Here is a 10000-nt window from a genome sequence, read left to right as displayed (position 1 = left end):
GGAGGCCCGGGGCCCCAGCCGGGCCACAGCCATGGAGGCTGCCAGGGGCCGGCGGGCCCTCCGACCCGGGGCCCGCTTACACCTTGACAAGCAGGGGAGGCCTGCAAGGGACCGACGGACCCCTGTCCTGGGCCCTGGGTGGAGCGGCAGCCCGGGGGACCGGGCCCAGGGCCGGAGCGCCCGACCCGGGGCCACGACCGGGCCCCTGGACCCAGCCGGGGCTCCCAGGCCCGGAGGCACAGGGGAAGCCTCCCTGGGCCCGCCGGACCCCGTCCCGGGCACCCTGCCCCACGGCAGGACCCAGGACGGAGCCCGGGGTGGGGAGGCCACCCTCCCCGGGGCCCTCAGGGGCCCCGGATGGAGCTCCTGAACACAGACAAGCAAGGGGAGGCTCCCCGGGCACATCGGAACCCCTTCCCGGGCCCTTGGCAGTGCGGCAGGCTGGGAGACAGGGCCCAGGGCCTGAGCACCCGACCCGGGGCCCGCCCGGGCCCCTGGACCCAGCCGGGGCTCCCAAGCCCGGAGGCGCATGGGACGCCTCCCCGGTCCCTCCGGACCCCGTCCCGGGCACCCTGCCACGCAGCAGGACCAAGGACAGAGCCCGGGGTGGGGAGGCCGCCCTCCCCGGGCCCTCAGGGGCCCTAGCCACTGCTCCTGAACCCAGCCAAGCAAGGGGAGGCTCCCCGGGCACATCGGAACCCCTTCCCGGGCCCTTGGCAGTGCGGCAGGCTGGGAGACAGGGCCCAGGGCCGGAGCACCCGACCCGGGGCCCGGCCGGGCCCCTGGACGCAGCCGGGGCTCCCAAGCCCGGAGGCGCATGGGACGCCTCCCCGGTCCCTCCGGACCCCGTCCCGGGCACCCTGCCACGCAGCAGGACCAAGGACAGAGCCCGGGGTGGGGAGGCCGCCCTCCCCGGGCCCTCAGGGGCCCTAGCCACTGCTCCTGAACCCAGCCAAGCAAGGGGAGGCTCCCCGGGCACATCGGAACCCCTTCCCGGGCCCTTGGCAGTGCGGCAGGCTGAGAGACAGGGCCCAGGGCCGGAGCACCCGACCCGGGGCCCGGCCGGGCCCCTGGACGCAGCCGGGGCTCCCAAGCCCGGAGGCGCATGGGACGCCTCCCCGGTCCCTCCGGACCCCGTCCCGGGCACCCTGCCACGCAGCAGGACCAAGGACAGAGCCCGGGGTGGGGAGGCCGCCCTCCCCGGGCCCTCAGGGGCCCTAGCCACTGCTCCTGAACCCAGCCAAGCAAGGGGAGGCTCCCCGGGCACATCGGAACCCCTTCCCGGGCCCTTGGCAGTGCGGCAGGCTGGGAGACAGGGCCCAGGGCCGGAGCACCCGACCCGGGGCCCGGCCGGGCCCCTGGACGCAGCCGGGGCTCCCAAGCCCGGAGGTGCATGGGACGCCTCCCCGGTCCCTCCGGACCCCGTCCCGGGCACCCTGCCACGCAGCAGGACCAAGGACAGAGCCCGGGGTGGGGAGGCCGCCCTCCCCGGGCCCTCAGGGGCCCTAGCCACTGCTCCTGAACCCAGCCAAGCAAGGGGAGGCTCCCCGGGAACAACGGAACCCATTCCTAGGCCCTTGGCAGTGCGGTAGGCTGGAAGACAGGGACCAGGGCCGGAGCACCCCACCCGGGGCCCGCCCGGGCCCCTGGACCCAGCCGGGGCTCCCAAGCCCGGAGGCGCATGGGACGCCACCCCGGACCCATGGAGCCCGTCCTGGGCATTGAGCCATGCCGTTGGCCTGGAGATGGGTGCCCCGGACGCCCGGGGGAGGTCTGTCTGGGACACATGGAGCCCGTCCTGGGCATTGAACCATGCCGTTGGCCTGGAGAAGGGAGCCCCGGACGCCCGGGGGAGGACTGCCCGGTACCCGTGGAGCCCTTCCCGGGTACTTTGCAACGCCGTTGGCCTCCTGGAGATGGGTGCCCCGAACGCCCGGGGGGTGGGCTGCCCGGGACCCGTGGAGCCCGTCCTGGGCACTCTGACCTGCTGTTGGCCCGGGGGAGGGACCCCAGACGACCGGGACCCGTGGAGCCCGTCCTTGGCACTCTGACAAGCCGTTGGCCCGGGGAAGGGAGCCCCAGACGACCGGGACCTGTGGAGCCCGTCCTGGGCACTCCTGTATGCCGTTGGCCCGGGGAAGGGAGCCCCGGACGTCCGGGACCCGTGGAGCCCGTCCTGGGCACTCCTGTATGCCGTTGGCCCGGGGAAGGGAGCCCCGGACGTCCGGGACCCGTGGAGCCCGTCCTGGGCACTCTGAAATGCTTTGGCCCGGGGAAGGGAGCCCCAGACACCCGGGGGGGAGGACTGCCCGGGACCCGTGGAACTCGTCCTGGGCACTCTGACATGCCGCTGGCCTGGGGAAGGGTGCCCCGGACGCCCGGGGCCCGTGGAGCCCGTCCTGGGCACTCTGACAAGCCGTTGGCCCGGGGAAGGGAGACCTGGACGCCCGGAACCCGTGGAGCCCGTCCTGGGCACTCTGAAATGCTTTGGCCCGGGGAAGGGAGCCCCGGACGCCCGGGGGAGGACTGCCCGGGACCCGTGGAACTGGTCCTGGGCACTCTGACATGCGCTGGCCCGGGGAAGGGTGCCCCGGATGACCGGGGCCCGTGGAGCCCGTCCTGGGCACTCTGACATGCCGCTGGCCCGGGGAAGGGAGCCCCAGACGCCTGGGGCCCGTGGAGCCCGTCCCGGGCACTCTGCCATGCCGTCAGCCTGGATGGAGCCCCGGACGCCCGGGGGGGGGGCGAAGGCCCGGGACGCATGGAGCCTGTCCCGGGCACTCTGCCATGCCGTCGGCCTGGATGGAGCACCGGACGCCCGGGGGACGACTGCCCAAGAGCCATGGAGCCCATCCTGGGCAATTTGACATGCAGTTGGCCTGGAGGAAGGAAGCTCCGGGTGGCCTAGGGAGGTGTTGCCCAGGCATATCCCATCTGGTCCCCATGGCAGAGAACCACCAACCCTGGAGGGGTGTCCGGGCATACCCTGCCACATAGTAATCCGGAGGCAAATTACCCCCCTTTCTTGCAATCTGTGCACGCGAGGTGACAGAGGGGACCCAAGGCGTGAAAGAACCCGACCTCATGGAGCCCTCGCTGGGATCCGGGAGGCGAATGGCACCTCATTAAGACTTCCAGGGAAGTTCGGCCATCTGGTCCCCCCCATAGGAAAGCGTTGCGGGCGACCAGATGCCCGAGGGGATCCGGGCGACCAGATGGCCGAGGGAATCCGGGTGACCAGATGGCTGGGCATGGAGGTGAAGCCGCCTGGACTCTTCCCCACCCCGTCCCCGTCCCGGGACGAATGCCCGGGACGCATGGAGCCCGTCCTGGCCACTTGATGTCCCGTCCTGGGCATTGAACCATGCCGTCGGCCTGGAGAAGGGAGCCCCCGGACGCCCGGGGGAGGACTGCCCGGTACCCGTGGAGCCCTTCCCGGGTACTTTGCAACGCCGTTGGCCTCCTGGAGATGGGTGCCCCAGATGCCCGGGGGTGGGCTGCCCGGGACCCATGGAGCCCGTCCTGGGCACTTTTACATGCCGTCGGCCTGGAGGTGGGTGCCCTGGACGCCCGGGGGAGGCCTGCCCGGGACCCGTGGAGCCCCTCCCGGGTACTTTGCCAATGCCGTTGGCCTCATGGAGATGGGTGCCCCGGACGCCCGGGGGGAGGACTGCCCGGTACCCGTGGAGTCCTTTCCGGGTACTTTGCAACGCCGTTGGCCCCCTGGAGATATGTGCCCCGAACGCCCGGGGGGAGGGCTGTCCGGGGCCCATGGAGCCCGTCCTGGGCACTGTGACATGCCGTCGGCCTGGAGGTGGGAGCCCCGGACGCCCGGGGGAAGGCTGCCCGGGACCCGTGGAGCCCTTCCCGGGTACTTTGCCATCCCGTTGGCCTCCTGGAGATGGGTGCCCCGGACGCCCGGGGGAGGTCTGTCCGGGGCCCATGGAGCCCGTCCTGGGCAGTGTGACATGCCGTCGGCCTAAAGGTGGGAGCCCCGGACGCCCGGGGGAAGGCTGCCCGGGACCCGTGGAGCCCTTCCCGGGTACTTTGCCATCCCGTTGGCCTCATGGAGATGGGTGCCCCGGACGCCCAGGGGAGGTCTGTCCGGGACACGTGGAGCCCGTCCTGGGCATTGAGCCATGCCGTTGGCCCGGAGAATGGAGCCCCCAGACGCCCGGGGGAGGTGTTGCCCAGGCATATCTCATCTGGTCCCCCGGGCAGAGAACCACCAGCCCTGGAGAGGTGTCCGGGCGTACCCTGCCCCTAGTAATCCGGAGGGAAATTACCCCCCTTTCTTGCAATCCGTGCACGCACGGTGACAGAGGAGACCCAAGGCGTAAAAGAACCCGACCTCATGGAGCCCTCGCTGGGATCCAGGAGCCGAATGGCACCTCATCGGGACTTCCAGGGAAGCCCGGCCATCTGGTCGCCCCATTGGAAAGCATCGCGGGCGACCAGAGGGCCGGGATCGAAAGGACTCCCAGCTCCCCATCCATCCCAAGCCTTCGCGGTAGGGTTCCTGACTGCCTGCCCACGCAAGGCAGGGCTCTTGGACCCCGGCTGGGCCTCAGGCGCAGGTTGGACCACCGGAGCTCTAGGGCCCGGACGACCTGGGGGAGGAATGCCCGGGACCCGTGGAGCCCGTCCTGGGTACTTTGACATTCCGTCGGCCTGGAGGTGGGAGCCCCGGACGCCCGGGGGGAGGTCTGCATGGGACCCATGGAGACCGTCCTGGGTACTTTGCCAATGCCGTTGGCCTCATGGAGATGGGTGCCCCGGACGCCCGGGGGGACGAATGCCCGGGACGCATGGAGCCCGTCCTGGGCACTTTTCCATGCCTTCGGCCTGGAGCCCCCAGACACCCAGGGGAGGACCACCGTGAAAACCATGGAGCCCGACCCGGGCACTCTGCCATACCGTCAGCCTAGATGGAGCCCCGGACGCCCAGGGGACGAATGCCCGGGACGCATGGAGCCCGTCCTGGGCACTTTTCAATGCCGTCAGCCTGGATGGAGCCCCGGACGCCCGGGGGACGACTGCCCAGGAGCCATGGAGCCCGTCCTGGGCAATTTGACATGCAGATGGCCTGGAGGAAGGAAGCCCCGGGTGGCCTAGGGAGGTGTTGCCCAGGCATAGCCCATCTGGTCCCCATGGCAGAGAACCACCAGCCTCGGAGGGGTGTCCGGGCGTACCCTTCTCCCTAGTAATCCGGAGGAAAATTACCCCCTTTTCTTGTAATCTGTGCACGCGAGGTGACAGAGGGGACCCAAGGCGCAAATGTACCCAACCTCCTGGAGCCCTCGCTGGGATCCGGGCGGCGAATGGCACCTCATCGGGACTTCCAGGGAAGTTCGGCCATCTGGTCGCCCCATAGGAAAGCGTTGCGGGCGACCAGATGCCCGAGGGGATCCGGGCGACCAGATGGCCGAGGGAATCTGGGCGATCAGATGGCTGGACACGGAAGTGAAGCTGCCTGGACTCTCCCGACCCTGTCCCCGTCCCCGTGCCCGTGCCCGGGACGCATGGAGCCCGTCCTGGGCACTTTTCCATGCCTTCGGCCTGGAGCCCCCAGACACCCAGGGGAGGACCACCGTGAAAGCCATGGAGCCTGACCCGGGCACTCTGCCATGCCGTCGGCCTGGATGGAGCCCCAGACGCCCGGGGGACAAATGCCCGGGACGCATGGAGCCCGTCCTGGGCACTTTTCCATGCCTTCGGCATGGAGCGCCCCGACACCCTGGGGAGGACCACCCTGGAAACCATGGAGCCCGACCCGGGCACTCTGCCATGCCGTCGGCCTGGATGGAGCCCCGGACGCCCGGGGGACAAATGCCCGGGACGCATGGAGCCTGTCCTGGGTACTTTTCCATGCCGTCGGCCAGGAGCCCCCTGACACCCAGGGGAGGACCACCGTGAAAACCATGGAGCCTGACCCGGGCACTCTGCCATACCGTCAGCCTGGATGTAGCCTTGGACGCCCGGGGGACGAATGCCCGGGACGCATGGAGCCCGTCCCGGGCACTCTGCCATGCCGTCCCGACAAATTCGTACGGACTCCTAACCTTACGACACGGATCGGAATCGAGCCCTCTCTGACCCAGCAGTTTCAGGCGCCCGGGGGACGAATGCCCGGGACGCATGGAGCCCGACCCGGGCACACTGCCTTGCCGCCGGCCTGGATGGAGCCCCGGACGCCCGGGGGACGAATGCCCGGGACGCATGGAGCCCGTCCCGGGCACTCTGCCATGCCGTCGGCCTGGATGGAGCCCCGGACGCCCGGGGGACGACTGCCCAAGAGCCATGGAGCCCATCCCGGGCACTCTGCCATGCCGTCCCGACAAATTCGTACGGACTCCTAACCTTCCGACACGGATCGGAATCGAGCCCTTTCTGACCCAGCAGATTTCAGGTTGATTTGCTATATACTTTACGTACGATTTTATGGGGGCCGATTCCGATCCGGTACGTAAAAGCAAATACGACCGACATGTCGGACAACCACGTACACCCAGGGGATAGGACTGCCCGGGTCACATGGACCCCGTCCTGGGCACTCTGATCTGCCGCCGGCGCCGGGGATCGAACCGTGATCACCAGATGGGGATATCCCAAAAATCTGGCATGGATACGGCCCGCCAGGACAGGTTTGGGCACCCCTGTTGTACGGACTCCCAAGCCCTACGGTCCTTCTGACACGGATCGGAATCGAACCCAGCAGATTTCGCGTTGACTGCCTCTATATCAGGGGTGCCCAAACCAGTCCTGGCGGGCCGTATCCATGCCAGATTTTTGGGATATCCCCATCTGGGGATCACGGTTCGATCCCCGGCACCGGCGGCAGATTAGCCCAGCACCAGGTGACTCTGGGAAATAGCTGGCGCCGCGGCTAGGGCGGCTGACTCCGGAATCTGGAGATTTTTTTATTTAAGGTTTTTGTAGAGCGCGTAGTAACCCTCGAGCATCCCAGAGATCAGGGTTCGATCCCCGGCACCGGCCGCAGATTAGCCCAGCACCACGTGACTCTGGGAAATAGCTGGCGCCGCGGCTAGGGAGGCTGACTCCGGAATCTGGAGATCACGGTTCGATCCCCGGCACCGGCGGCAGATTAGCCCAGCACCAGGTGACTCTGGGAAATAGCTGGCGCCGCGGCTAGGGCGGCTGACTCCGGAATCTGGAGATTTTTTTATTTAAGGTTTTTGTAGAGCGCGTAGTAACCCTCGAGCATCCCAGAGATCAGGGTTCGATCCCCGGCACCGGCCGCAGATTAGCCCAGCACCATGTGACTCTGGGCAATAGCTTGCTTAATCTTCCCAACGGCGCCTAGAGACCCTTACGGGTGATTGTGCGCCTTACAAATGTGGATTATTATTATTATTATTATTTGGGCCGATTCCGATCCGGTTCGTAAAAGCACATCTGCCCGAATCTGTCGGACAACCACGTACGCCCGGGAGAGGACTGCCCGGGACCCGTGGAGCCCGTCCTGGTCACTCTGACCTGCCATCGGCCTGGAGAAGGGAGCGCCGGACGCCCGGGGGGAGGACTGCCCGGGACCCGTGGAGCCCGTCCTGGGCACTCTGACCTGCCGTCTGCCCGGGGAAGGGAGCCCCGGACGCCCGGGGGGAGGACTGCCCGGGACCCATGGAGCCCGTCCTGGGCACTCTGACCTGCCGACGGCCCGGGGAAGGGAGCCCCGGACGCCCGGGGGAGGACTGCCCGGGACCCGTGGAACTCGTCCTGGGCACTCTGACATGCCGCTGACCCGGGGAAGGGAACCCCGGACGCCCGGGAGCCGTGGAGCCCGTCCTGGGCACTCTGACAAGCCGTCGGACCGGGGAAGGGAGCCCCGGACGCCCGGGACCCGTGGAGCCTGTCCTGGGAACTCCGGCATGCCGTTGGCCCAGGGAAGGGAGTCCCAGATACCCGGGACCCGTGGAGCCCGTCATGGGCACTCTGACAAGCCGGTGTCCCGGGGAAGGGAGCCCCGGACGCCGGGGACTCGTGGAGCCCGTCCTGGGCACTCTGGCATGCCGTTGGCACGGGGAAGGGAGCCCCGGACGTCCGGGGCCCGTGGAGCCCATCCTGGGCACTCTGACAAGCCGTTGGCCCGGGGAAGGGAGAGCCGGACACCCAGCGGAGGAATGCCCGGGACCCATGGAGCCCGTCCTGGGCAATCTGACCTGCCGTCGGCCCGGAGAAGGGAGCGACGGACGCCCGGGGGGGAGGAATGCCCGGGACGCATGGAGCCCATCCTGGGCACTTTGACATGCCATCGGCCTTGAGACCCGGGGGACGACTGCCCGGGAAGCATGGAGCCCGACCTGGGCACTCGCTCATGCCGTTGGCCTGGAGACCCGGGGGACGACTGCCCGGGGCGCATGGAGCCCGACCTGGGCACTCGCTCATGCCGTTGGCCTGGAGACTCGGGGGACGACTGCCCGGGACGCATGGAGCCCGTCCTGGGCACTTTGACATGCCGTTGGCCTGGAGGAGGGAAGCCCCGGGTGTTGTTACCCAGGCATAGCCCATCTGGTCCCCCTGGCAGAGAACCACCAGCCTTGCAGGGGTGTCCGGGCATACCCTTACCCCTAGTAATCCGGAGGAAAATTACCCCCCTTTCTTGTAATCTGTGCACACGAGTTGACAGAGGGGACCCAAGGCGTAAAAGTACCCGACCTCCTGGAGCCCTCGCTGGGATCGGGGAGGCAAATGGCACCTCATAGGGACTTCCAGGGAGGTTTGGCCATCTGGTCGCCCTTTTGGATAGCATTGCGTGCGACCAGATGGCCGAGGGGAAAGGTGCAACCAGGTGGCCGGGAACGAAAGGACTCCCTGCTTCCCACCCCGAGCCTTCGTGGTAGGGCTGCTGCCTGCCCACGCCGGGCAGGGCTCGGGGACCCCGGCTGGGCCTCAGGCACGGTGAGGACCACCGGAGCTCCCAGGCCCGGACGCCCGGGACGACGACTGCCCGGGACGCATGGAGCCCGTCCTGGGCACTTTGACATGCCGTCGGCCTGGAGACCCGGGGGACGACTGCCTGGGACGCATGGAGCCCGTCCTGGACATTTTGACATGCCGTCGGCCTGGAGACCCGGGGGACGACTGCCCGGGACGCATGGAGCCCGTCCTGGGCACTTTGACATGCCGTCGGCCTGGAGACCCGGGGGACGACTGCCTGGGACGCATGGAGCCCGTCCTGGACATTTTGACATGCCGTCGGCCTGGAGACCCGGGGGACGACTGCCCGGGACGCATGGAGCCCGTCCTGGGCACTTTGACATGCCGTCGGCCTGGAGACCCGGGGGACGACTGCCCGGGACGCATGGAGCCCGTCCTGGGCACTTTGACATGCCGTCGGCCCGGAGAAGGGAGCGCCGGACACCCAGGGAAGGACTGCCCGGGACCCATGGAGCCCGTCCTGGGCAATCTGACCTGCCGTCGGCCCAGGGAAGGGAGCGGCGGATGCCCGGGGGGAGGAATGCCCGGGACGCATGGAGCCCGTCCTGGGCACTTTGACATGCCGTCGGCCCGGAGACCCGTGGGACGACTGCCCGGGACGCATGGAGCCCAACCTGGGCACTTTGACATGCCGTCGGCCTGGAGACCCGGGGGACGACTGCCCGGGACGCATGGAGCCCGTCCTGGACATTTTGACATGCCGTCGGCCTGGAGACCCGGGGGACGACTGCCCGGGACGCATGGAGCCCGTCCTGGGCACTTTGACATGCCGTCGGCCCGGAGAAGGGAGCGCCGGACACCCAGGGGAGGACTGCCCGGGACCCATGGAGCCCGTCCTGGGCAATCTGACCTGCCGTCGGCCCGGAGAAGGGAGCGGCGGATGCCCGGGGGGACGACTGCCCGGGACGCATGGAGCCCGTCCTGGGCACTTTGACATGCCATCGGCCTGGAGACCCGGGGGACAACTGCCCGGGACGCATGGAGCCCAACCTGGGCACTTTGACATGCCGTCGGCCTGGAGACCCGGGGGACGACTGCCCGG

Source organism: Lissotriton helveticus, chromosome 8 (genome assembly GCF_964261635.1).
Source record: "Lissotriton helveticus chromosome 8, aLisHel1.1, whole genome shotgun sequence".
Classification (NCBI taxonomy): domain Eukaryota; kingdom Metazoa; phylum Chordata; class Amphibia; order Caudata; family Salamandridae; genus Lissotriton; species Lissotriton helveticus.
Note: the sequence above shows the minus strand (reverse complement) of the source record.